This window comes from Ursus maritimus, unplaced genomic scaffold (assembly GCF_017311325.1).
Source record: "Ursus maritimus isolate PB19 unplaced genomic scaffold, ASM1731132v1 scaffold_9, whole genome shotgun sequence".
Taxonomy (NCBI): domain Eukaryota; kingdom Metazoa; phylum Chordata; class Mammalia; order Carnivora; family Ursidae; genus Ursus; species Ursus maritimus.
In genome coordinates this window covers 77,784,033-77,811,276 of record NW_024427107.1, presented here as the reverse complement: position 1 = coordinate 77,811,276, position 27,244 = coordinate 77,784,033, and the positions used below count along the sequence as shown (strand labels likewise).

Genomic DNA, 27,244 nt, shown 5'->3' with positions numbered 1-27,244 from the left:
AGTTTTTTTGGACTTTGTTTTCTCACATGCAAAATGGAACAAGAGTAGTAATCAGTTAGGGCTGTGAGGATTCCAGAGCTGGTGCTTGTAAAGCACTTGGGAGAGACTGCTATGACACCACACCCTCCGCAGATGGCAGGTTGTCACTGTTGTCCGGGTGAGTGAGAGGCGGGTGTCAGGGACTGTCCAGGTTGGACTGTGCACTGAAACGAGACGATTAGAAGCAAAGTGATCGTGTGGAGTATGTTACCTGTTCAGGAAGCATAGATTCAGAGTGTGTTGTGACTGGTGGGAAATTCTCATTTGCATGTTAGGGGGAAGAGAGTTCAGAGTAGCCTGAGGACCCCGTGTACGTATAAATGTCCCCACTTACGCCAGAAACGTAGAGAGTGTCCATCTTACAAATACCTTCAAGGAGCTGGCAATTTATTTCATTGTATAATGAGCCAAGTTTAATTTTTCTTTGTCTGGAGCAAAAGAATTTAAGCATTTTAATTATAGGATTGGGGAAATACCTAGTTTTCTGCCCTAGTTGAACTAGTTCAAATTGTTATGCTTGTATTTTAGTAGTTCCATGCTGGACGTGGCCCTAAGCTGCCCGCAGTTCAAATGGCAGACATCCAGCAGGTCCAGTGTTGATAAATGCGGTGTTGCTATCTGCTTGAATTCTCCTTAAAATAGAAACTAGAGTGAGGAGCAATTATAAGGCCCTCAAAGCCAGTGTATACGCTCATTTATTCATCATTAGGTCATTCACGCATCAAGTGCATGTGTTCTGATCGTGTGTTTTAGGTGTTCGGTCCAGTGCGCGCTGTTGGTTATAGAGTGGCGAACAGAAACCAGACGTGGGGAGTAACTGGGCTGTCTTGTGTTTGCGGTTAGTAAGGAGAATAAAGCCAGTTCCAGCGGACTCGCAAGATTTCCCTGAATGACATTTTCAGGTTTATACTCCTAACAGACAAGAGGCAATAAACAAACAAACAAACAACGACAGTAGAAAAAGAGGGCTTTTAAAGAGCAAATGTTACTCACCTGCTGCAGGCACTGGGGCTTTTTGACCTTCACTTTGGTTTTATTTAATAGTGCTTTAAATATTTGTCTGGGATGGCGGTGCTGAGGCTGCGGAACTTAGGCTGTCGTTGTCCCCAGAATCTTGCTGTTTGGGTGGAGGAAGACACTGACAGGCCAGATTTAACATCCGCTCTAGTTTGTTGCACAGGAAGCTCCACCACCGGAGAGTCCTGCGTCTCTCTCGTCTATTGCCTTGTGTCCTGGGGCCTGGGGCCGTGCATGGCATTTGTCAGCCACTCCACAGATACTGGTGTCATGTGAAGGCGTGCTGAGGGGGACAGGAGAGAGGTGTCTCACCTGGGGGAAGGGCACGGCTCCCACCGCACATGCGTCCAGGTTAGCCCGGGGAAGAAGGTCCAGGTGGAGGAGGTGTCGAGGAGGGCACAGGTTGTTCTGTACACCGAAAATGGCTTAATGTTGCTGCTTTGTAGGATTCACGGGAGATAGCATGACAGTCAGACTGGGCTTGATCATTCAGGGACCGACAGGTCATATCAAGGAGTTGGGATTTCCTCTTCTTCAAAAGGAGTAATTCTAAAGTACTAGAAACCAGGTGTCCTGATACCCAAGCCGGCACTCTTTTCATATTACACAATGCATACAATGTCAAGCAAGTGTCATCAGGTCTTGGGTTCCATATCCATTAGTGATAGCCGGACTATTAAAGTTCTGTAAGCCCCTGGTGAACTTTTCATCTTTTGGGGAGAGTGAGGATATAGGAGAAATATTTGTTTTCTCAGGTGTGAAAAAAAGTTGAAACTCTTTAAAGGCAAGCAAGGCCCATATGTCTTTGAATTCTAGTTCTCCGGAAGGATAGCAGGTATGTGTAGTAGATACTCAGTACCCGAATAAATGCAAAAAAATAAAAAAAACCCTTTGCTTTTGTGTATACTCTTGTAGCAGGCGTTGTACTGGACTCTGCAGGGTGATAACTGGATGAGAAATGATCCTCTCCAAAAGGTCTTTGCAGCCGAGGGAGGGAGACAGAGAAGTCAGTCAGTGATGATGGTACAGTGGGTAAGTCCTGTGATAGAGGTGCGCCCAGGGCATTATGACGGGTACTCATCTTTCTTCAGTCCCCCACATTCTTAACCCTTTTTATACCTATTGTTATTTCCCCCCTACCCCAGACCTATTTTCCCCATACCTTCCAGTAGCCTCTTAGTAATTTTTCTTCATGGTCATACAGACTCATCTCTTCTTCACATTTGATTTCTGGCAGACAGTTTCCTGGAGATCTCTGTTCTCTTCTTTTCTGAGCTGCTTGCTCCTTCGGTCTTTTATTGTGTTGTCCCTGGATGTTCCTTTGTTCTCATCGTTTGGCTTTTGTCCAGAGTTGGATTTTATGTTTGTGGCAACTCTTGTCTTTGTCTTTCTTCACTGACTTCTTCCTTTTGGTGGCGTTAATTACTTTAAAAAGATAGTACAGTGTTTTTGGACAAGTTGAAGACAGCCTTCAGCATGCCCTCCTCTTGAGCAACACTGCTCCGGCTTGGACTTGTTTCCCTCTCTCCTGGTGCACAGCCACCATTCTGGAATCTCCCTTCATCGTCGTCCTGGGGATTCCCTTATCCCTTCTAATGGAAGCTCATGCCTTGCTCATTTTTTGTTGATGCTCGTGTTTTGGTGGAAGACTTTCTCCAGGGGCTTTCTGACATAGGATGCTTAGGAGGCAAACCTTTTGGGACCATGCATGATTGAAACTTGATTGATGGTTTCGCTGGGTATAGAGTTCTGTATTGGAATTCATTTTTGTTCATAAATTCAAAGATTGCTCCATTGCCTTCTTGTTTTCATGTTACTGTTTTAGAATTCAGAAGCTATTCTCATTTTTCCTTCGTATGTAACTTTTTTCCCCTCCCATCTTTAGAAGCTTGTAGGAGTTTTACAATTTGTCCAAGTCTTTTGAAATATCGTGATGGTGTACCTTGTGTGGGCGGTTTTCATCCACTGTGCTGCATATTCAGCGGGTCCCTTCATTCTGGTAACTGGGAGTTTTCAGTTCTGGGAATACTCTTTGGCATTACTGTGCTGAGGTTTTCTCTCTTGCTTTTCCTTATTTTGTTTTTCTGGAAGTCTTATTATCCGGAACTTGGCTGTCCTGGGCAAAGGTTGTAATTATCTTAATACCTTTTTCTTCTTCTTCTTCCTTCCTTTGCTCCTCCTTTTCTGCCTTTTTTTTTTTTTTTTGGTCTTTTTATTCTCTGTTCAGGGAGATGACTTCAGTTTGACTTAACCTTTTCTTTAGTTTATTATTTCTGATTTCAGAAAGGTTCTTTAGATTTCCAAGGGCTCTTTTTCTATTTTTCTAGAAGAACATCCTGTTTTTCTTTATTGATTGCAGTGTTGTCTTACCTCTATATTATTGATAGTTTGTATAGTCTCTGTTTCTTTTAGGTTGTTTCCTTCCTTCTCCTGTCTGACGTGGTGGGGCCCTTTGACTTTTACATCAGGGTATTCTGGGTGGGCCATGTGTTGGGGGTCCCCAGGGTTAGTATCTTTAGATCTGTCTTTTGGAGCTGATCAGATTCCCCAGAAATATTCTCCAGTCTCTTTCCGGCACAATTCTGACTTCAGAATCTGGAAGCCAGCGGTGTGCGTGTGTGGTCTGTTGTAGGAGAGCTGGAGAATTCACTGTTCACTGTATATACGGTCATTAAGTCCAGCTCTGTTCAGTGCAGCTGGGCAGGGTGACTTCAGTCCATAGATGCCTCTACTTTTCCGGGGAATGCCCCCTCCCATCTTCTTTCAGAGTGAGGGGGCATCACGTTGTGCCTGGCGTTGAGGTTCTGGTTTCAGCTTCCATGGCCTTCCCCGGCTCCTCTGTATTTGGGGCTATGCCTTCTTTACCCCCGTTCTGTCTACACTGCTGCTGCCACTTCTGGTCTTCTAGGACACTGCTGTGCAAGTGGAAGTGGTTCCCGTGTGTTCCACTGCTGAATTAGGACCTGGCTTTCTTGGGCCTGCTGCCTCATTTACTCTACTTCAGTCTTTTATAGTTTCTGTCTCCTCCAGGTTTCTTCTTTTTACTTTTTTGTTTGGGTCTCAATCTTCCATGTTAGAAGATTTCCTCAGTACTTCAAAAATCTTGGCTTTTTTCTCCTTTCAGTTCTCCCTGTGCTGTTTCAAACATTTTTTAAAAAGATTTTATTTATTTACTTATTTGAGGGAGTGAGTGTGTGCACAGGAGAGAGAGCAGAGAGCACAAACGGGGAGGGGCAGAGGGAGAGGGAGAAGCAGACTCCCTGTTGAGCAGGGAGCCTGACCTGGGGCTCCATCCCTGGACCCTGGGATCATGACCTGAGCTGAAGGCAGATGCTTAACAGACTGAGCCACCCAGGCGCCCCTGTTTAGAACATTTTTAAAAAATATCTCTTTAGTATAGTTTTGATGGAAGGCAGTGGAACAGATGTCTATACTCTGTCATTGTATCGTGCACTTATTAGCCAACCACACCCTGTTAATTTATGATTTTTGATATGTTTGAATAGTTTCCAGTTGCTTCACATGTATTTCTTTTCTTTTCTTTTTTTTTTTTTTTAAGATTTTATTTATTTATTTGACAGAGAGAGATACCAGTGAGAGAGGAGACACAGGCAGGGGGAGTGGGAGAGGAAGAAGCAGGCTCCCAGCGTAGGAGCCTGATGTGGGGCTCGATCCCAGGACTCTGGGATCACGCCCTGAGCCGAAGGCACACGCTTAACGACTGAGCCACCCAGGCGCTCCTTCCTGTGTGTTTCTTAAGTAGAAATAGGTTTGAAGACAGGGACGTGGTGCCCTCTTCTCACCCCTCATCCCAGGCGTTGCCCAGTAGGCTTGCGTGGGAGGTGATGGAACTGGCTGAGGGGTGAGTTCAGTAGAGCTTCAAGAAGTGAAAGGAAGGGGGTTTTAATGCGCATGTTGTCTCTCCTTGTCAGGTTCTCTGAGGACTATGGAAAGAGGAAAGAGAAACCGGGAGCATTTCCTTTAAACCCACGTTTGATTTCTTCACAGAGTTATCGTGGCCTTCAGAACTGTGAGTATAATTCTCTTGCTACATTTGTGTTTTGGTTTTTCCTTTTGTTTTGATTTTTCTTTCATCTGTCTTAAGGTTTCTTTGACATATACTAGAAACAAATAAAAGCTAGTTGATTTTGCAGAGTAGGTGAGGGAAGAAATATTAGTTGTTTAGTGCCTTTTATGTGTGGAGAGAGGCAGGCAGGATGACAGTCCTGTCCCTGATAGTTGTGACAGTAGCAGCATGTGCCCTAGAAGAGTGCCCCAACAGGGTCAGCACTGGGCCATCCAGCTCCTCAGTGAGTCTCTGGCAGTAATCCCCTGAATGAGGCTACCCTTTGCCCCTGTTTCACATTTGCATAACTGAAACAGAGGTTAAAGGTTACTAAGTTAGTAAAAAGCAAAGCTGGGATTCAGACTCAGTCTGGCTTTGGAGCCTGTGCTTTTTACTCGTGTTTTATTCTTATGGGCTCTGGATTCAGATGTTGGCTTGGCTGCTTACTTACTAACTCTTCACTAACTACCGAAACCTAGCTTTCTCTCCATGCGAACTCTTCACTGACTACTTAAACCTAGCTCTTTCCTCTGACAAAGGGTGCTCTCCCAGGGTTGTGGTGAAGATGCCATAAGAAATGTGAAATGTGCTCAGCATTCACAAATGTTAGCAATTGCTATTCGGTGGCAGTTCCCCCACTTTAATGAGAGGAAAACTAAGCCCCAGAGATTGGGTTATTTGTGATTTGTTAATTTGTAACCTTGGCACTTGTGCTGCACTCCACAGTTGGGAGGTTATAGAATTGAGATTCTATTCCAGTTTGTCTTATTTCCAAAGACTGCTCTTTCTGGTAGGCCTAGTGGTAAATCGAGGACAGATCGTTGATAGAAGATTCATCAATCTGTCTTGTGGTATTAGCATTGGTAAGATTTTAGCAATACATTGCTTTGGTGTAAAAGCCCCATAAACTTAGACTTCATGGATTCAGAAAGTTCACTTTCCTCCTTTGTTCTCCTTTCTCCCCCAAACCCACTTTTGTTTCTGCCAGGATTAGGTATTAGGGAAGGGAAGGAAAATTGTGTCACGAAGTTTCAGTTTCCAAGTAAGGCCTGGAAGTCTTGCTCCTTTTCTCTGATTCCTTCTACCCTTTCTTGGCTACGAGAGGCACCTGTTCTGTGTGCTGTGCCAGGTGTGACTCTGCTGTCTTTTGGAGAAGGCCATGCCCAGCTGTTTACATCCCTTGTCTCCTCCCCACCCTCCCTGCACATTTCGATGTTTCTTCCTGTACCAGTGGGCTATATTTATTGGGTACAAGTCTGTTTCTGCATCTTTAAGGGCAAAGATTTTGTTATTTCGTTTCTGCATGTTTTCTGCTTGACCCATGGGTAGTTTTCACTAAATGCTGGATGAAGTAGTGTTTAATGCTTGCCACAAAATAAGTTCTCTTTTCTTAGTGGATCCAAACAAGAGGGAGAATATCAAGTATAACTTTTCATCAGCATTAGCTATTAAAAATCGTTCGTCATGGTAGAGCCCAAGACAGTTTCATATTTAGCAGAAGTTACACAAAATTTTTCTTCTTAATGTGATGTGCAGCGGAACGAAGGCCTGACAGGGAACTGAGAGCCCGTTCTTGGCTCACTGGAACTTTGAGCACCGGGATATAATCTGCTGCTTCTAGTTTGGCCCTCCCCTCCCCCCACCCCTTGTTTGAAAATATGTAAACCCAGGAAAATAACCTTATAACCAGTGTTTCTATAATTGTTTCCCCCAATTCTGGACAACTGGTGAGGCCACACGAGTAAGCCTGGCTTTGTACAGCATCGACTTAATGGTGTTCCTCTGAGATCCGGGGCCCTTGATGTACCTGAGTGCCCTGGTCCACTTGAGCCCCTGCAGGATGGATCAGGTTCTTGGTTCTTGATTTGTTTTGGGGTGTTGCATTCTTAAGGCAGAACTTGGGATGGAGGTGTTTTACAATCAGAATTCTAGGAAAGCAAAGCAAAGTTTTGGAGGAGTTGAATTGCTGAAATATGTATGGAGATTATTTTCAGGGTTAATGGGGTGTGGGGAGGCAGTAGACAGAAAGGAAGGTTGCCCGGAGACCCATCTGAAACCCCCCATTTGGTGAATAAAGATAGGTTATTTAGCGTCAGGGCAGCTGAGAACAATCGACATAGATTGAACTGTGAGGTTCTGGGGCTGTTTGTCCAAACAAAGAGTCGCTAGGGTAAGGCGGTGCTGGCTGTCGGCTCCGGAGGGCAGCTGTCCCTCCCTCAGTGTTGAGCCCTGAGATTCGGCTGAGGTTTGAAAGGCTAGTGTGTTGGGAATAGACACTGGTGGTGGGGGTTGGAGGGTGGGGGAGAGTAGAGGACAACCAGGAGATTGTCGGCACGCTGTTCAGGGAACCAGGTGAGCAGCAGCGGAGGCTGGGATTGGAGCAGGAAAACTGGAGGTGGTGAGAAGCAGTTGGGCCTTGGATGTATTTCAAAGGCAGAACCAGTAGGATTTGCTGACAGATTGGATAAGGGGTGTGAGGGCAAAGGGAGGAGTTGAGTTGACTAGAAGGCTCTTGGCCTGGGCAACTAGATGGGGGGAAGGCTGTGGGTGGAACTTGGTTTAGAGGGGCAGATGGGGAGCTCACTGTAGGCATTTTAAGTTTGTGATTCTGTTCGGGATCCAAGTAGAGATGTCATGTAGGCAGTTGTAAATAGGCATTTGGAGCTTGGAAGAGAAGTCTGAGCTGGAAGTGGCCATGAAAACGCAGTGACGGTCTGTGGTCACCGAGGGAGTGAGCACAGAGAAGACAAGCAAGCCTGAGCCTCGGGTCACTCTGCCATCGAGTGCTCAAGGACGAACATGAGCAGTGTTTGGCACAGAGCAGGTGTGAAGAAGACCACAAGCACTGGCACCATGGGAAGAAGGGAAGAAGTGTCCAGGAGGAGGATGTGATCAACTCTCTGAAGTGTCAGGAAAGGTCATGATGAGGACTGAGGTTTGGCCTTCGGGTTTGGCGACTTGGAGGACACTCTGGCAAGTGCTCGGCGCAGTGTGGGGGCGTGGTCAGAATGAAAGCCCGCCTGGACGGTGGTGTGAAGGGGGAGAGGGTAGTGAGACAGATTGCATCTGGGTGACTTAGGTCCAGGGTGTACGGTCATCCTCACACTTACTCACCGTCTGGGTGCTGAGCAACGCAGCCGGGTCCCTGAGGTCCGTGGTGGTGTTTTCATGTCACGGGCGGGGAAAGGTCAGGTTCAGAGCTTACAGTAGCTTTCTCAAGAGTACGGAGCCGGCAGGCTGACGCCAGGTCTCAGGCCATGCACGCTGTCCTCAGCTGCCCTGCGTCCTGAGGGTGGAGAGACACTGTTGAAGGGGGAAAGGGGGTAGCGTGGTTGAAAAGTTGTAGGAAAACGCTTATGTCCTGCTGGAAGTGCTTCTGTTAGAGATTCTGTTTCTTTTTCTTACTTAGAAATTTCACTTCTATCAGAGGGTGGTACGTGCATGTGTTCAAAAGTAAAACAGTGTTGAATGGTTCATGCAGAACCCAGCGGGCTCCTGTCCTGCCTCCACCATCCGCCTCCCAGAGCTGCCTGGAATCCTGCTTATCTGTTTCTTGTAGCATTTCTGTCCACGGTTCCCAGCAATATCTATGTAGAGGCAGGGCCATCGATGCGTCACTTTTAGACAAAGTTACATTTTGAACTCCCATCTTCCCCCACATAGTTGTAGCACAATTTTTGTTTAGAGCCATAATTTGGTGAATGTTTTGACTTTGTTAATGTTGCTCACTATTGAGCTGGTGAATGTAGCATGATTATATTCCCTTTTAGTTCAACTTTTTGTTTTCCTGTTTTCTTGAGCTTAACAGTTGCCACTTTTTTTTTTTCCTGTTTGCTTGATATTCTTAAGAGTTCTCACTCTCCCTGACAGTAAGGCCTCTTAATAAAATTTGCCATCTGCTCATGTGTATTCCTTCTGTCTTCACCCCCAGGGACATCTGTTTTCTTGCATGCTGGACAGGTTACTCTCCCATGGTAGCAGGGTTGAGGTGCGTAGGGCAGATCCTGCAGGAGCAGGCGAGACCAGGTAGAGAATCCTGATGGGGAAGACAGTGATGGGGAGCTCAGAGGGAGGGGGACGGTGTCCTCCTGAGGGAGCAGGTCCGGGCATGGTGAGTGGGGCTCGCGGTAGTTGGGGAAAGGCATTCCAGGTGGAGAAGGTGAGAAAAAGCAGAGCGGGACGAGATCGGTTACTTTTTGTTAACCTACAAAGCCTGTATTGTGGCGCCTCGCTAGGTGGTACATGTTAACTTAGTTACTGACTCTTCCTTTAAGACCTTTAAATAGATTTCCATGGAAAATGTGACATTCAGATCGTTAAACATCTGTCATAAATTTTTTATTTTTTGAAAGATTTTATTTTTTAAGTAATCTGTACACCCAGTGTGGGGCTCAAACTTACAACCCCGAGGTCAAGAGTCGTACACTCTACTGACTGAGCCAGCCAGGGGCCCCCGTCATAAATTTTAATATTTTCTTAAAACCTGCGCATAGGATATATCAAGACACTTAAATCCAAGAGATCATCTTAAACTGTTGATTCCATGTATTTGTTCATGGAAAAATCTTTATGGACTATCCCGTCACTGAGGCGGCCCAGCCAGTCATCGTGCAGGAGTGACCAGTGCAGCCCCCCGCTGCGGTCGTCAGGCGGGAGCAGGATGAGCGACCACAGGACGTTTCAGAGGCTGCTCTGTGTCTAGCTGGATGCGCAGGATGGTGTGCAGGGAGGCCGCGGTGTCGCGGAGGCGGGCAAGCGCAGCCCTGTCTCCGTGGCCCAGTTAGGGAGGCCCGTCGCGAACTCGGGAACGAGTTGGTGCAGAACCAAGAGTGAGTGGATTGGCTTCTTTTGAAAAGAAGCATCGCGCAGTTTGAAATGCTGAGGCAGGATTATAGGAAATAAAGTCCGTAAGTGCCTTTCAGGACTGCCAACCTAGGGCACCTTTTACGTAAATGTGCTGCACCTTTTATGTGGGTGCCTGGCTATTCTCATGGACGGTCAGGAGCCTGTGTTTAGTTCAGTGGGTCCGCCGTGTCCAAATGTTACCTGCTTCCTGAAGCTTCTGCTTTATGCTCCAGGCTTTGCGCAGGACACCCTTTATCTTGCCAATAGTAGTTACGTTTGTGATTCAGGAATTCTACGTGAGGGAAGTCGTCAGAATTGTGATACCTGCCGTTTATGTGTGTCATTCATCGTGTGTTTTGAGTTGTGTGTAGTGTTTATAATAACAAGGTAGTGATTACTGCCCCACGCTGCAGAGGAGAGCCCGGAGCCAGATACCAGTCAGCCCGAGGCTCCACGTGGTGGTGGCAGGCTCTCCTGTTCCTTTACATGAAAGCTTAGCCCTTGCTCTGAAGTGCACGTGGTGCTCCTGTGTGCGGGCTCTGCCTGTGATAGAGAGGGGGAGGGCTGCCGCCCACCGAGCGGTCTGCAGACCCTCAGTATTGTCACGTGCCAGCCGTGCTTCCGCCACGTCGGGATGCGTTGTCACTAGTGTTGCCAACCATTGCACGTGGTTCCCCGTCATTGGTGTTTCTGCTCATACTGAAGAAAGATTATGGATTCATCCCATACTTGTAAAAATGGGAAAATAGGTCTGTTTCTGACCCTAGTAGTAGGCAGGCAGCTTTTCCTGTGCTTCTTACACTCTGACTAAGGGGGAGAGAGGATGTTTCTTTCTTTCTACCTGCTTTGGCATATCGTTGCTATCTGCCAGGGGGGAGGGGCAAGTGGGGCGTTGGGAGTGGCGATGGCAAGGAAACATGTTAGATTTGTGTCTCCTGCTCATGAATTCTAAGTGCTTTAACAAAATAGACAAACTTTCCATCATTTCTTCTTTGATAAACTGTCTATTAAAAAGGATAGGTGTCTCAGCAAAAAATTCAACTGAAAAAATGGCGAGAAGCTTTGAGTAGATACTTCATCCATTTCCTGTAGATAACAACATGCACACAAAAAGACGCTCCCCATGTCCCCTCATTAGGGAAGTGCCCGTGACAGCCGCAGTGGGTAGCGCTGCAGTCCTGTGAGAATGCCTCCCATTCCCACAAAACAAGGCAGCAGAAGGGGACAGTGCCCAGGTGCAGGGCTGTGGGACAGCTAGAACTACATCGCGCTTTGCTGGTGGGGATGCAAAGGGTTATAACCACTTTGAAAAAGTAGTTTGGCAGTTTCTTATAAACTTGAATATATACTTTTCATACGATCCAGCAGTCCTACATGGAGGCCTTTACCCAAGAGACATGCAAATTTATCTCTACACAAAGGCCTGCATATGATTGCTTATAGCAGCTTTATTCCTATTTACCGAAGATGGAGAACAACTCGGAGGTCCGTCAGGTGGGAAATGCGTGAACAGGTTGCGGTGCACCTGTGCGGTGGGGCAGTCCTTGTACAGCAACACAGAGGTACTGACTGCTGACATCCTCAGCAAAACAGGAGCGCGTCCAGAGCGTTCTGTTACGGGCAAACACAGAGCTCTGTACAACTGTGGTTCCCCCCTGATAACATTCGGATAAAGGCAAAACTATGGGAACAGATTGGATCAGTGGTTGCCGGGGGCTGAGGCTAGGGGAGGAGAGGACTGAGTACAGGAGGGCGTGAGGGTGCTTCGTGGGTGATGGAAGTAGGCCATGTCTGCCCTGTGATGGTGGTCATACACTGACTGTGTCAGTCAGAACCCAGCGAACAGTGTTTTACTGTATGTAAATTTTACCTCAATAAGCCAAACCCAAAAAAAGGTGGATGACTTATGTATATACACACGTAGGTATTACACACACACACAGGCACACACATTTATACCCACGCTTGAGCTCCCTTTTTCTTTCCAGTGGATTAAATTTAATTTTTCTGGATTAGGTATCCTGAAAGTTTAAATGAAATAGATTGTAGCACAGACACTTTGTGAAAACATAGGATCTTGGAGTCTTTGGTTGATTTTTATATTCTTATTCACGACCTGAAGGCTTTATAATGTGGTTTGTTTTTGTATAACATGGTTATGTAGTATGGATGTCACGTAATTAGCATAAATAAAAGATGTTTTATCAGTTAAATTATTTTAAGATTCCTTCCATGTTGTTCAAGCTCTTGTAGCTGTGGAGAAAAATAGTTTTACTAGCTTTAAAAATTAATAAAAAATGTTTTCTTTGATTCATGACAAACTTAATTATACAGTCTTCAGCTCTGTCTTTAATCAGCTGTAATTGTAGGGTATGATTATATTTCAAACCGCTAGACCTAAGAATGTACACAGAAAATAATACAAGTTAGCTTCACTAAACGTAAGGCTTCATTGTAGTTGCGAGTCAGGTCTCTTCACAGTATGTAAGAGGGTCGCTTGTTATTAGTATGTGGTGCTTTGCGATGCCCTGCAGAGCAGTTGTTCAGCATTTTTTCCTAATAAACCCTTCTTAGCAAAGCCACAACAGTGGGCAGGGAGGGGGATTAGAGTGGAAAGTTGTGTATTTACTTTTCATTTAAAAATCAAAATTTGACTATAGACAATAAGAAGGCCATTCATTTAAATGATGAGGTCTTCATTATTTTGCGATCAGAGGATATTGCCGTGTGTGGTTATAATGGAATCTGATACAGTAAGATGCAGTGTAAGAGGCCCTTCCTGAGCTGCTTTATGTTTGCTTATCCCGTGCGCTGCTCTGGGGGCTGGGCGCTGGCTTCACTGTCTCTGGTAACCTTGTCCTCTGAATGGTCATCACGTAGTCAATATGCACTAACGGCCTCCGTGACCGTCGTGTTTGGGAACAGAAGGAGTAGGCTGTTCTGCCTTGCGTTTGTTCTCGTCTGACTGTCCCTGTGTTTTGCTGTGGGAATCTGTGCGCTGACTGGTTTTGAGGGTTTGGCCCCTGCTGGGATGCTTCTTACAACTGGCGACCTTTCCAGCTGCTGTCCGCCAGGTGGCTGTCCTGCTGCAGTTGTCACCGTGCCGCCGCAGGGGCGCTGTGTGCGTCCCAGTGTGAGCGGTGTGTGCCGCTGGACAGCCCGCCCGCGTGGGGGGATGTCTGCGAACAGCTTACAGTGTGACTCGCTGTTCCACTGAGAAGTTGTATTTGTAGAATAGAAGAAAAACGGATGTGGAGCATGAAGTTTGAAAAGTGTTTAACCGTGTTTGTTTTCTTTTGTGGTTCAAAAGGGTACTTAACGGGTCATCTTAAACAAAATGTACTAAAAGATATTAAACTCCTTTGGGGCTTTTCTGGATGACTCAGGATCCTCAGTACGAACACCTGTCATTTTCAGCGTGTGGTGGCCCCGCTTCTGCCATTTTCCTCAATATCAGGCTGTGTGGCGGGCAGCCTCTGAACGCCCTTCCACCACCCTTTCTAATTTGCTACTCCTTGTTTTTGTTGTTGTTGTTTGTTGAAGCCTTGTGTGTTTTTATGGAAAAGTTGTAAGTAGTATAGGCAACTTCCAAATACCCTTCACCTAGATTGACCAGTTGTTAACATTTTGTGACATTTGCCTGCATGGCCCCCTCCCCCCACCTCTGGATATAGAAGTACACGTGGCACATTTATTTTCACACACTGGAAGAGAGTAAGTTGCACACTTCACGCCCTTTACTCTTAGGTACTTCAGGAAGTATTTACCAAGAACAAGGACTTTTGGGGCGCCTGGGTGGCTCAGCCGTTAAGCGTCTGCCTTCGGCTCAGGTGATGATCCCAGGGTCTAGGGATCGAGCCCTGCATCGGGCTCTCTGCTCTGCTGGGAGCCTGCTTCTCCCCTCACACTCCCCCTGCTTGTGTTCTCTCTCTCGCTGTCTCTCTCTGTCAAATAAATAAATAAAATCTTAAAAAAAAAAAAAAAAAAAAAAGAACAAGGACTTTTTACATAGCCCAAAATAATCAGTATAGTTATCAAATTGGCAAATTTAACATGGGCCATTCTGTAGTTTACAGTCCATATTCACAGTTGCTCTGTTAATTACAGTAGTTTTCCCCCCATACAGGACCCAGTCTAGAATTACATGTGGTATTTATTGATGTTTCTATGGTCTTTTTAGTCTGGATATGTTTCTCAGCCTTTCTCCATCATGGAGACTGTTCTAATTGTTTTGTAGGTCTTTCTTCCGTTTGGGTTCCTGTGATGTTTTCTCATGATTAAACTCAGATTATGCATTTTGGGGGCCAGGCTATCAGAGAAGTGGTGCTGTGCCTTTCTCAGGGCATCATATCATTTCTCATATCCATTATTCGTCTCAGGATGGCACATGATGCCGGCTTGTTCTGTTATTGGTGAGGTTAACATCTAGGAATTTGTGGGGCTGCAGATTCTTGGACCCTACTCCTGACCTGCTAAGTCAGAAACTTAGGGCTTGAGTCTATGTTTTTAACAAGCCCAAAAAATGATTTTGATGTATTCTAAAATTTGAGAATTACTGATCTCAGGTGATCAAGTTAGGGCGGCATCTGCCTAGTGTCTGCTCTCTAAAATTAGCGTTTATCCTTTGTAATGAATGAGGAAATCTGTAGGGAAATATTTGAGGCTCTGTGACCTTTTGAGCTTTTAAACTGATCGTTTGGCGCCCCCACGGATGATTCTTGCTTGAACTAGTTATTACTAGGTAGTCGTGCAGTGGGGACGCTGTTCTTCTCACCTGTCAGCTGGCATTCTCCCTTAAGGAGAGTTTCCCCTCCTTTGTTGACTCACTCAGTTGTTCACCCAGTAGTACTTCACGGATTCTTGTTTGATTCAGGGGCTTATAGTCCTTAACTCTCATTCATTTTGATGCTGGAATGCCCCCTGATTTGGTTTTCCAAATCATCTCCTGTGTTGTTTTGACACGTCCCCATTCTTTTCTGAGCACGACCTTCCTTTTGGCACAGTAAGATACTCCCAGCATTTCCTGTAGTTTCTCTGCCCCTGTGGTGCAATCAGCTATTTCTCCAAGATTCCCTGGTTCCTTTTGGTGGGAGATGGAATTTAGAGGCCGGGATCTGAGTGGGAGGTGTGCTCCTTTGCTGCCAGGTATTACTGCTTCCCAGCGCTTCCTGTGTGTGTGCACGTGCTTGTGCAGCTCTGCTCCAGATGCAAACATCTTGTTGTGTTCGTAGGAGCCGACGAGTCTCCGATCAGTTTCATTGGCTTCCAGTTGATGCATTTTTCTTCCCTTCTCTTCTCTTTCTTTCGCAGTCTCACATGCACCTTTCTACTTCGATGGTTAGTCAAAGGTTGGAGTAGAATGTATTCTCAGATTTGGGGGTTTATCTTGGGGTTCCCCTGCTTCCAGCATCCCTCCTTTACATATCAGTTGGTCCTCCAGCCCCCATTTCTTTCTTCTGAGACCTCATGCCAGTAAGACTTTTGCTTTCTGCCACTAGAGCTCGCCCTGGGTTGGGAAGCACGTTTAGTCAGAGGAGCAGCAAACTGGCAGATGTCCTGGGGTAACTCCATTGTTCAGGGGAGAGCATTCACCTCTGGTGTGTGCCTCTGGGCTTCCTGGGTTGTCCTGCCTATGCGCATTTCACTGTCTGCCAGGGATTTGGGCAGTGTATTTATATTCAGCCTTGGAGCTCAGCATTTTGCAGCCCTCTTGTTTCCAAAATTTCCCCCTTAAATTTATAGCCAGTGTGCTGCGCATTAAGGTGGTACGGTAGGGCTGCAGTCCTGCCCTCCCAGAGTTGGGGCTCACAGTATTGCCAGGCAGGAAAGTGACAAACACTCCCTGGTTTGTACCAGATGCAGGGACAGTTCTGACAGTAACTTCTTCTCAAGTGCTTGCCTGCCTTTGGTCATTTTCCAGTTCCTTCAGATGGTTGGTTTTAGTGATTTTGTCTGATTTTTATAATGATCTATGGAAGAAATTGCTCCATTGTCTTCATGTAACCATTACGGAAGGCTCACTCTCCCTTTTGTCTTATTATTCTTTTCTTCTGAAATCTAGCTTCATCTTTATTTTTGTACCCAACGTTTCATTATGGTAATTTTCAAACAAATGGCAAAGTTGTAAAAATTTATGGTTAACATCCATAGACTCCTCCACCCCCTGGATTTTACCTATCATGTGTTATTATTCTTGCTTTCTCACGTAAATAACCAATTATCCATTTCTCCATATAGTAATCCATTTTATTTTTTAGGCTGTATTTCAAAGTGCAGATATCAGTATACCTCACCCTATGTGTTTCAGCGTGCGTATTGTTTACTAGATAGAGTTCATTGTTTGTTTAGCGTATTTTTCTTTCAGTGTAAAATTTCTATACCAGCTGCACATAACTCAAGTATACATTCACTGAACTGTGGCAAACGCATCCACCTTTGCAACCCAAACACTTATTGAGACATAGACCATTATCATTTCCCCCAAAGGTTCCTTCGTGTCCTTAGTATTCACAGTCCCTGCCGCAACCCCTGCTGCCATTCTCACCCTGACCCCTGACAACTGCTGCGTTCGCCCCCTCAGTTCAGTTCTGCCTGCCCAGGGGTTTCCTGTCAACAGAATCATACCGTGTACATGGTGTACGAGGCTTGTTTTAGCATAGTGTTGCTGAGCTCATCCATGTTGTTAGTGTATCTGTAATTCATTCCTTTTTAAATTATTATTTTTTGGGGGAGGGCAGAGGGAGAGAGAGAATTTTTTTTTTTTAAAGATTTTATTTGTCCATTTGACAGAGAGAGAGGAGAGGGAGTGCACAGGCAGGGGGAGCAGCAGAGGCAGAGAGAGAAGGCTCCCTGCTGAGCAGGGAGCCCAACTCAGGACTCGATCCCAGGACCCTGGGATCATGACCTGAGCTGAAGACAGACGCTTAACCGACTGAGCCACTCAGGGGCCCCGGAGAGAGAGAACCTTAAGCAGGCTCCACACTCAGTATGAGGCCGTGTGGGGTTCGATCCCATGACCCTGGGATCACAACCTGAGCCGAAACTAAGAGTTGGATGCTCAACCAACTGGGCCACCCAGGCTCCCCCTTGTCCTTTTAATTACAGAGTTGTGTTACGTTGTATGAGTCTGTCATATCTTGTTTATCCGTTCCTTTCTTGATAAACAGTTTTATTTTTGAAAGAAACTTTTGCTGGATGTGTAGAATTCTAGGTTGATGGTTTTTTTCTTTCAGCATGCTAAACATACTGTCATTATCTTCTCATCTTTGTGCAGATTTCTGAAACTCATTTTCTACAACTTTTCCATCTCTGATACTCTACCTTGCAAATTTGAGCCACTCAGCTTCCCAAAACTTGAAGTTTTCTCACCTTAACTCCCTGAGGCTGCTGCGCTGGGCTTGGATTCCCTTCCTGTGCCCTGCGCCACGGTTGTTCCCAGCTGAACAGAGAGGGGATGGTGGGGCTCACAGGCCTGTGCCGCTCACTGTCTCAAGATCTGAAAAAAATAGTTTCATGGATTTTTACCGTTTTTCTATTTGTTTACCATGGCGGGGTGGGGGGGGGGGGCATCGTTTTCCGTACCAGTTACTCCTGCACGTCTGAAGTGGATGTCCCTAAGTCAATGCTTTTTAATGGAAAGCAGTTCGTATGCTCTATTTCTAAATTTTCTGGAAAATATTGTGAAAGAAATTTACTTGTTTTAATTTTTTTTTTTAAGATTTTATTTATTTATTTGACACAGAGAGAGACAGCCAATGAGAGAGGGAACACAAGCAGGGGGGGTGGGAGAGGAAGAAGCAGGTCCCCAGCGGAGCAGGGAGCCCAATGCGGGGCTCGATCCCAGGACCCTCAGATCAAGCCCTGGGCTGAAGGCAGACGCATAACGACTGAGCCACCCAGGTGCCCCTACTCGTTTTAATGTTGATTTAGCTACCGATTTTACGATCTAGAAAATCTCAGGTTGGTTTCCATTTTGACAGAGGGGAACCTGTATTTTGGGCAGACTTTCATTTTAGTTATTTTGTTATTAAACTGGCTTAGGGTAATTGGTTTATTCTGCATCGTATTTAATGGAAAGTAGCATTTCTTGCCTGCCTTAGCAAATGCTGTCCGGTTTGTCATGAACATAACAGTTAATCCCAACTCCAGGAAAAGCCTGTTTGTTCCGGTCTCTTGCCCACCCTGTTGGTGCAGTGTTAGTGTCTCTGAGCCGCAAGGATAGCTGGGCCTGGTAACACGTGAACATGAATAGGAGGAAACGTGCGAGGATCTAGTCACTCATTCTGCAAGTAGCTGAGCTCCTGCAGTGACCCAGGCCCCGTACAGAGGTACTGTTCCTTTTTTCCTCTGATCTTTCAGATGATTGGTTGGAGATTGGGAATTGTTTCTGGCTTTTCTCCTAGTTTTTGATATAAATTTTAGTACCTAAGTCTATGCCTTTAAAAAATACCTTTGTTAATTTGTGAAATTGAGATTATCATTAATAGTTAATGCTAGAACTGTGAGTATTAATCAAAATAATTTTTTATGATATAAATCTTTTATGAAACGACATACCATAAAATGAGTGTGTACGTACCTCGTCGTTTTTACCTACTAGCGATGGCTGCTTTGAAATAGAAAGCCCAGTAGAGTAATGGTGTTTGGGTGTGCGACATAAGTTAGGACCTACTCGAGAATGAGGGACTGACGGTGATTTCTGGGCCCCATGGCTAGACTAGTACTTGAAACTTAATGGGGAAGGATTTGGGCACCTGGAAATGATAATTTTGTTCTGGACCTGCAGTGTTGTTGGAGACCTACCTGTTAAAGATTTTATTTATTTATTCGACAGAGATAGAGACAGCCAGCGAGAGAGGGAACACAAGCAGGGCGAGTGGGAGAGAAAGAAGCAGGCTCATAGCGGAAGAGCCTGATGTGGGGCTCGATCCCGTAACGCCGGGATCACGCCCTGAGCCGAAGGCAGACGCTTAACCGCTATGCCACCCAGGCGCCCCTCAAGCTGGGAAAACTTTAATCACTCTTGTGTGCGCTTCATTTTGTCATAAATCCTGATATAAATTTCTTGAATGAAAAATTCTGCATTAGTGAGTATATAAGATTTTTAAAATTAATAACTATTGGTCCTCTTGAATTTGACTTTTAATCTTAAATATTTAGATTTATGAAAGATTAGAATATACTTATTAGGCAACGAAGGTCATTTTCTGTTATGGCGTAGACATCTGAAAGATCGTTCGGACAGTTGAAGAAAATATATCCTCCTTTCTGTTTGCCCTCACCCCCTACCTTTTTCCCCCACCTTACTTTTATTTAAGTAAGAAGATGTGAAAGGGAAAGATGGCAGTGTATACCTTTTTATGCAAAAAAAAAAAAAAAAAAAAGGTGGAGCTAGTTGATGAGTGGATTTTATCAGGAGGGGAGGATAAAAAGCCTGGCCGGGTGTTTGCATGGCATTTACACAGTGATCCTGATGGCTGATTTCATATTAGGACCTATTGTGGCTGCTGCCACGAATCAGCCCCCATGGGGCCGCAGACTTGTTTCCTTTGCTGCTGTTTGTGGGCTTGGTGACTGGTGCCTTCTGTCTGCAGCCTGTGACCTTGTGTAAGGGGGTGGGGATGGGGCTGCGATAGGTGCACACAAGGGAGAGAGCGTGCTGTCTTCTCCCGGAACTGTGAGCCTGAGCCTGGGCTCAGCTGAGCGGGAGGTTGTTAAGAATGAGAGTGTAGGGGCGCCTGTGTGGCTCAGTTGTTAAGCGTCTGCCTTCCGCTCAGGGCGTGATCCCGGGGTCCTGGGATCGAGCCCCACATCAGGCTCCTCCGCTGGGAGCCTGCTTCTTCCTCTCCCACTCCCCCTGCCTGTGTTCCCTCTCTCGGGGGCTGTCTCTCTCTCTGTCAAATAAATAAATAAAATCTCTAAAAAAAAAGAGAGAGAATGAGAGTGTACACAGTGTAGTTTTCCACTGTATAGAAAGATCTCGTTGTATGAGGTATGGATTGTAGCTTTGAGGTCATGTGCAAACAGCTGGCAATGTTCTGTGTAAGTTTCAGGCCTAGGAATATGTAGTTCTGTTTTACATTAAACCCTGCAGGTATTGATGCTGTGATTTTTGTGTTCTCTTACTCTTGTTAGATTAATTCACATTTCTGTTATTTACTTAAAGACGGTATTTGATTTCCATAGAAAGCTTGGGAAATATGCGTTAGGAAATTCCTATACTCAGAGGTGGTTCTTAGGGGGGAATTCAGGATGCCAATGAAAGGAGTATGCCTTAAGCCACCTGTGATTCTGTCCAGACTTTATATGTACTTAGAGCAAAAAACAAACGTGCTTTCTCTCATAAATAATTTAAATGCACTTTATGGAGACAAAGTCATTCAAAACTTTATTTTTAGCACAATGAGGTGTAAAAATACTTAAAACCATAGCAGAACTAAATTATAGTTTCCCTAGGAAGTAAATATAAAAACATGCCAGAATGATTATAAGAAGGAAATTTAAATGCTTTTTTTTTTTTAAGATTTTATTTATTTATGTGACAGAGAGACAGCCAGCGAGAGAGGGAACACAAGCAGGGGGAGTGGGAGAGGAAGAAGCAGGCTCCCCGGAGGAGCCCGATGTTGGACTCGATCCTGGAACGCCGGGATCACGCCCTGAGCCGAAGGCAGACGCCTAACACTGCGCTACCCAGGCGCCCTGGAAATTTAAATACTTTTAACATATTTTTGCAGTTCCTTGGTCCTTCTCTCCCCATTCAATGGGAAGTAAAATAGATTTTTAAAAAAATATTCAAATTATACATATATACGTATATCTATGTATACGTATATGTATTCAAATTATACGTACATATATGTGTATATATGTATATATGCATATGTATGTGTTATATGTATATATGTACACGTATGTATGTACATACACACACATACACATATGTTTTAAGTAACTCTTGTATTATAGGAGATCCATGTTCCTGTCTAATTTGGTCTTACTGTTTCCCCTTAGGATCAGATTTTGAATGTGTTCAGTTGTTGCTGTTAATTATCTTTCCACCTGTTTATGATGTTTAGTTTTCCTGTTTTTAGTGACCACTCTTACTATCTATAAGATGCATGGAAAGACTGCATCCCAGAAGAGCAGTAGTCAGTATTATAATGGTTTTATTTAATTAACTGAAAAAGGTTTTTTTCCTAAAATAATATCTTTCTAGGAAGTTAAAAAAATGTTCTCCAGAATACCTTCTATCTTAATGGATTGAAGGCTGCAGGTACAGGTAATTTTTTAGATTTCAACCTTTTATGGGGCTTAAGTTGAAAATGTTGTATAGTGTTTCAGCTTATAATTTTGCCTACTTTTCAAATGTAGTACACTAAAGGGCATGACTGTGGGACTGGTAAGTTTTGAGTTGCTTTTTTACATTTGCTCTTGGAAGTGTGCAGAGGCCTTATAAGGAGTTTCAGTTTGGGAATTAGGAACAGACAGACTGTCCTTGAGGTAGGTCAGGATCTGATCTTCTTCTCAGGTCAATTAAGGTCCCTCAGTGGGACAGGCGGAGGCAGGAAGGTGCCCACAGTTCGTGTCCCAGGTGAAATGGATTGCCAGCCGGTTGCTCCTTTTGTCTTGGTTGGGGTGTCTTTTCCAGCACGGCTCCCGACCCGCTCCCCAGTCTTACCTGTTAGCCACTTGTAGACTTTGTGATGCTCTGTGCATTTAGCTATAAATGTTGCTTCATCTGTACGTGTTTTTCTTCTGTTGACCTCCTCAGGGGTTTTAGATTTATAAAAAGTAAAATGCCCGTTGCGTCTTCTGGTTTGGCCACTGTTGATTGTATTAGTTAAAAAAAGATTTGAATTGAGAAAGGTTTGACCTACTCTGAAAGGATAAAGACATACTGAGAATTAAGATTACATAGATTGTCAGCACATTAAAAAAAAGTACTTCCCTTTTGTTGGTTTCAAATAACAGAGTGAATCTGAGATAGGGCTTCAGAAGCCGGTTTAGAACTGGATCTTGGCTTCAGATCCCTGAATCCCTCGTAGTCCGCCCAGGATGAGATAACCCTGTATGAGCAGGGAGGTAACTTCCTTATGGGAGGACGTGTCCAGTCAGGGGTCCCTGCAGCCAGAGAGTCATGGATACATCCGAGTCTCCGTATTGTTTATACTGAGAATCCGTCAGGATAAGTTATGATGAGACCTACCTGCTCACCTCTGCACCAGGGGAGCTGCACCTTTGGTGAATTGTAATCTTGATTCTGGATCCCTTCTCAAGACATTCATGTGAACATTTTTTCCCAGAGTAGCCTGTGCTATAATGTGTGTAATAGAGCAGTTTCCTGGAGCATTGCACGGGTGGGAAATGTTGCTTCTTTCTCCATTTTGGTTCTCTCAGTTGTGGATGGCTTGCCTGGCAGACATGCAGAAAACATCTGTATACTGCTGAAGTTGTTCTGCCCCCACACTTTCCTTTAAAACTCTCTGGATTCTGATTGGCTCTACACGTTAAACATACTGACTTCTGATTACGGGCTTAGGGTGTGTGTGACAACGTTGTATTTACAGTGCTGCTTCATCTTTAACTCAGTTGGGTGTTAGAAAAATAAATGTGTGTGGTAGGTGTTCCCTCAGTTCTTTTAAAAGACTTTTTGTGGAAATTTTGGAAAAATTGGATAATGAACCCTTTTTCAACCTTCTGCCCTTGTTTGTCCTATTTCTTCTCTCCCAGACTTTTGTTTCCTGGGGTATTTTATTACTTTTAAAATTTTTTTTATTTTTTAAAATATTTATTTATTTGAGAGAGAGAACACAAGTAGGGGGGAGTGGCAGGCAGAGGGAGAGGGAGAAGCAGGCTCCCCACAGAGCAGAGAGCCCCATGCGGGGCTGGATCCCAGGACCCTGGGATCATGACCTGAGCTGAAGGCAGACGTTGAACTGACTGAGCCACCCAGGCACCCCAGATTGACTCCTTTCAATATGATTTATTGCCCAGTTTGAGGTATACTATGTGTGTCAGAACATGCCATCTAAAACATACCTGTCTATATGCAGAAAGTCAAACATAATATAATCATTATGTAAGATAGTGTTGTTCCCCAAGTACTACCATTAATAACAAAGTTCTAGCATTTTTTTCAAATGTTTAAGAATTAAAATATACCAGGATAATTAAGAATAATGTTTGGCTCTTTATTTAATTCAGCCTGAGGATAAACCTGAAAGATTAGGGGCCTTAAGATATTTTTCTTTTTTTTCTTTTCTTTTTTTTTTTTTAAGGATTTTATTTATTTGTCAGAGAGAGTGTGTGCGTGCGTGCTTGAAGGGGGAGTGGCAGGCAGAGGGAGAGCAGGCTCTGTGATGAGCAAGGAGCCCAATGAGGGACTCGATCCCAGGACCCTGAGACCATGACCGGAGCCAAAGGCAGACACTTAACTGACTGAGCCACCCAGGTGCCCCTGTTTCGCTGGAGTATTTTAGAGCTAATCCCAGACATTGTATAAAGTTTCACCCATGAAAGTTCATTGTATGTCCCTAACAGATAAAATATATAACCATAATACCTTTACCATGCCTCACATAGTTAAAAGTAATTTAAAATCTTTTCTCTCAGGGCACCTGGGTGGCTAAGTCGGTTGTGTGTCCAACTCTTGATCTCAGCTTAGCTCTTGATCTCAGGGTTGTGGGTTTGGGCCCTGTGATGGGCTCCACACTAGGTGTGGAGCCTACTTAAATTAAAAAAAGAAAGGAAGAAAGAAGGAAAGAAAAAAGTAATAAAATCTTTTCTCTAATAAAACTCGGTAATGTTTAATTTTCAAATTTCCCCATTTTTTAAAAAAGTCTTTGACCTGTCAGTTGGCATATCTCTAACATTTCCCACTCCTGCCTTGCACCCTTTCCGTTTTATTTTTAAATAACAGACGCTTAACCGCTGTGCCACCCAGGCGCCCCTAATTCATAAAGTTTAAAACTGGTTGCTAGAAGTCCAGCTAGAATGAGCTTCAACTCTGGGGGTAAGAATACTTGCTGTTGGCTTCACCTCTTAGGGACGGTGACATTAATCATTTGTTCAGATGGTGGTGTGATCCTTCCACCTTGTGGCTTTTGTGGGTGTTGATGGTGGCTGCCTGGGTACTTTGTATCAGAATTGCAGACACGGTGACGATCTGATTCTGCCTTCTGTATTTGTTTGCTGGAGCCCGTGCAGAAAAGGTGGGATAAATGGATAATTCTTGTATTTACTAGCTTCAGAATGAGTTTGTTCTCTACAAGTGAAAATTATTTTTAGTCTCATAAATGCATAGATGTTAAGATGACCTATATATGTGTATGTGTACACACATACGTAGATGTGAATTTACTGCATTCTTTCTGATGGTCAGATTGCCCTTCAGAGGTATCTTCTGTGTCATATGCAGACAATGAATCATTGCCACTAGATCAAAAACTAATGACGTACTGTATGGTGACTAACGTAACATAAAAAAAAAAAAAAAAGATATCTTCTGTGTCCTTTGGAAATGGCTCCAGTAATGTTTTTATAGTTTTCTTGTTTATGGGCACTATAAAATAGTTTCAGACTCAGTTTGTACCCTTATTGCCGCAGACCTGAAACCAGCCATCTCTCTAAGGAGCCTTGATTCCTTGTCACGTTTTAGTGGGAAATGGTGTTCAGGGACTAGAATCTGGATACTGTGATAGGTAATGCTGGAATCTTATTTCTTCTGGGCTTTTTTAGGGTATAGAGATAGGAAGTGTGTATTTTTCAGAAAGAAAAAAAGTCATGAGTTTATCTCGATACTTCCAACTTAAATTTAAGATTACAGTGGGGCGCCTGGGTGGCTCAGTCAGTTGGGCACCTGCCTTCTGCTTGGGGTCATGGTCCCAGGGTCCTGGGATCTGCCCTGCGTCGGGCTCCCTGCTCAGCGGGGAGTCTGCTTCTCCCTCACCCTCTGCTGCTCCCCCTGCTCGTGCTCTCTCTCTCTCTCTCTCTCGCTCTCAAATAGATAAAATCTAAAGTAAAAAAATTATAAGATTAAAATGGTTTACTTCTTTGATTTTATGTTTGTATGTCATTTCTCTTTTGCTTAAAATCTTGGTTCTTAACACTAACACGTTTGTGTCATTGCTTCATCATTCATGTCTGTGAAACTTGCGTGTCATTTCAGAATAACAGTGCCAGTGTTGTCACTAACAAGACCTCTGAACGTGTTTGAACGTGGTTTCTCTGTTTCATCTTGGTTTCAGTGATGCTATTACTAAAAGCAGTGTTAGACTTCATTATAGCTCTTGTACGCCATAGGGTGTAGCACACTGGGATGTACGGTCAGATTACAGCTCCGCGCTGAAGTTACACCACGCTTTGAAAGTTAGGCTTATTTCTTTCGTTTTTGAAGGGTAAGGAGCAGTGGGAACTCTCAGACACAACTGATGGGAGTATCGTTTTGTACGTCCACTTTGGACAGTAGTTTGGTGGCACTTACTACAGTGGAACATGCACACTGGCCTCGTGGTTCCGTTCCAGGTGGACACACAGCAGAGATGCGTGCACGCGTGTACCAAGAAACAAGTGATTTGTACTAGTCCCAGACTGGAACGGAGAGAGAACTGGGGTACATTCATATGATGACGTGCTCTCCAGCAGTGACTGTGAAGCTCCAGGACACAGCGTGGGTGCTTTTCACAGCATACTTTGTAAAGAATGGCTAAGCCCCAAAGGATACATACTGTGTGATTTTCTTGTAAATTAAAAAAAAAAAGGATGTTTTTGAATCTCCATGTTCTAATGTACACGCGTGCATATTTCTCAGTGTAGCTCATCTTGACCGCTTTATTTCACGCTGCAGCCTGCATTCCCCTGCGCGCCCACTTCCTGTCCCTCCGACCCTGCTGAACTTAGTAATTTTTAAAATAACACCACTTGACAATATACCGTATAATTTAGTTATTTATGATTTTATTGTTGTCTGTCTCGCCTAATAGAATGTAAACTCCATGTGGGCAGAAAAAATGTGTGTGTGTGAGAGAGAGAGAGAGAGACAGAGAGAGAGAGCTACAGAGTCGGTGGTAGCTGGTTGACGCCATATTGGTAGCTTGAAACCGAACAGGGTGGGTGTATTTATACCACAGAAATCAGCACACACCACAGAGCGGGGCTGCCCCCACTGACTCCGCACAGAGCCAGTTGTTACACACTCACCAGGGCGTCCTGGTGCACATCTCTGTCTTTGCACACACACTGAGGTAGGGATTCATGGTATCGGAACAGTGCCCGGCATGCAGGAGGTGCTCACTAAATTCTGAGGTGAATTTTATTATTGAAGAAATGTTGAGGTGCAAATGGCAGAAACTTACACTAGCTAAAGTGAAAAAAGGGAATATATCATTTTATGTAACTTGGAGTGTATTTAACGAATAAGTTACCGGTTGGTATCTGGAAATAAGTCTCTAGAAAGTCAAATGAGAAAAAGAAGTACCAATAAATCCTAAAGGAACTGTAACTGCCGTGGAAAATAAATAAGAAGTCTAATAGTTCTTTGATGTAGCCTTGTTTAAAATTACAAGAAGTTAAACATCAACTCCCAGTCCGCCCAGCCCCGCCAGCCGCACACCCGCTGGTAGTTGCTGCATCCGTCTTTCTCCCCAGCCCTCGGCAGCCGACCACTGAGCTCTCTGACCCACAGATGTGCCTGTTGTGCACATTTCATGTAATCGGAATCCCGCATCCCGTGGTCTTCCGTGTCCAGCATCTCACTTAGGCTTCCATCCACGTGGGAGCACGTGTGGGCACCGTCGCTTTTTGTCGTGAGTGACGTGCAGCCGTGAAGACGCTGCGTTTGCCTCTGGGTGTCCGGCCCGCCGGAGCGTGCGAGCTGCCCTGGCCTCTGGCGGCAGTCGTGTGCGCGGAGCCCGGGTTCCACTCGTTCCCCAAGTCGACAGATACGTGGCAGAGGTGGACGCAGCTGCGGAGGCCCAGCCCAGCTTCTCGGCTCTTCACCCTCTGAAGCTCTCGCAGCCTCTCTTGTCCCCACTGCCTCAGCGGCTCTCTGAACGGTGTATTTTATGTGCTTTTCACCATTTTCTACTGCCAGCTGTTGCATCCGTCTTGGATTCAGAAATCTCACGTCTCTTTTTTTCATTTTACCTGTTAGAGACTAATTTTTTGATTTAAAAGAAGGAGGAAGGAGGAATGTTTTAATAAGTCAGCCATTTAACACTACTGGCAGTGGCCTGAGAGGTTAGGGGGAGGGGGGGGGGAGAGAGAGAGAGAGAGAAAAAC

General features: G+C 44.7%; 1 protein-coding gene across 2 annotated transcripts in view; it reads left to right on the top strand.

The window, feature by feature from the left end:
- Positions 1 to 27,244, top strand: part of PTK2 (protein tyrosine kinase 2) — a 265,380-nt gene that overhangs the window by 19,343 nt on the left and 218,793 nt on the right. For both annotated transcript variants that reach the window (XM_040626121.1, XM_040626120.1), the window contains 2 exons: positions 1,972 to 2,088; positions 4,989 to 5,086. The gene's annotated coding sequence lies outside the window, so the exon portion shown is untranslated. The remainder of the gene's footprint in view (positions 1 to 1,971; positions 2,089 to 4,988; positions 5,087 to 27,244) is intronic.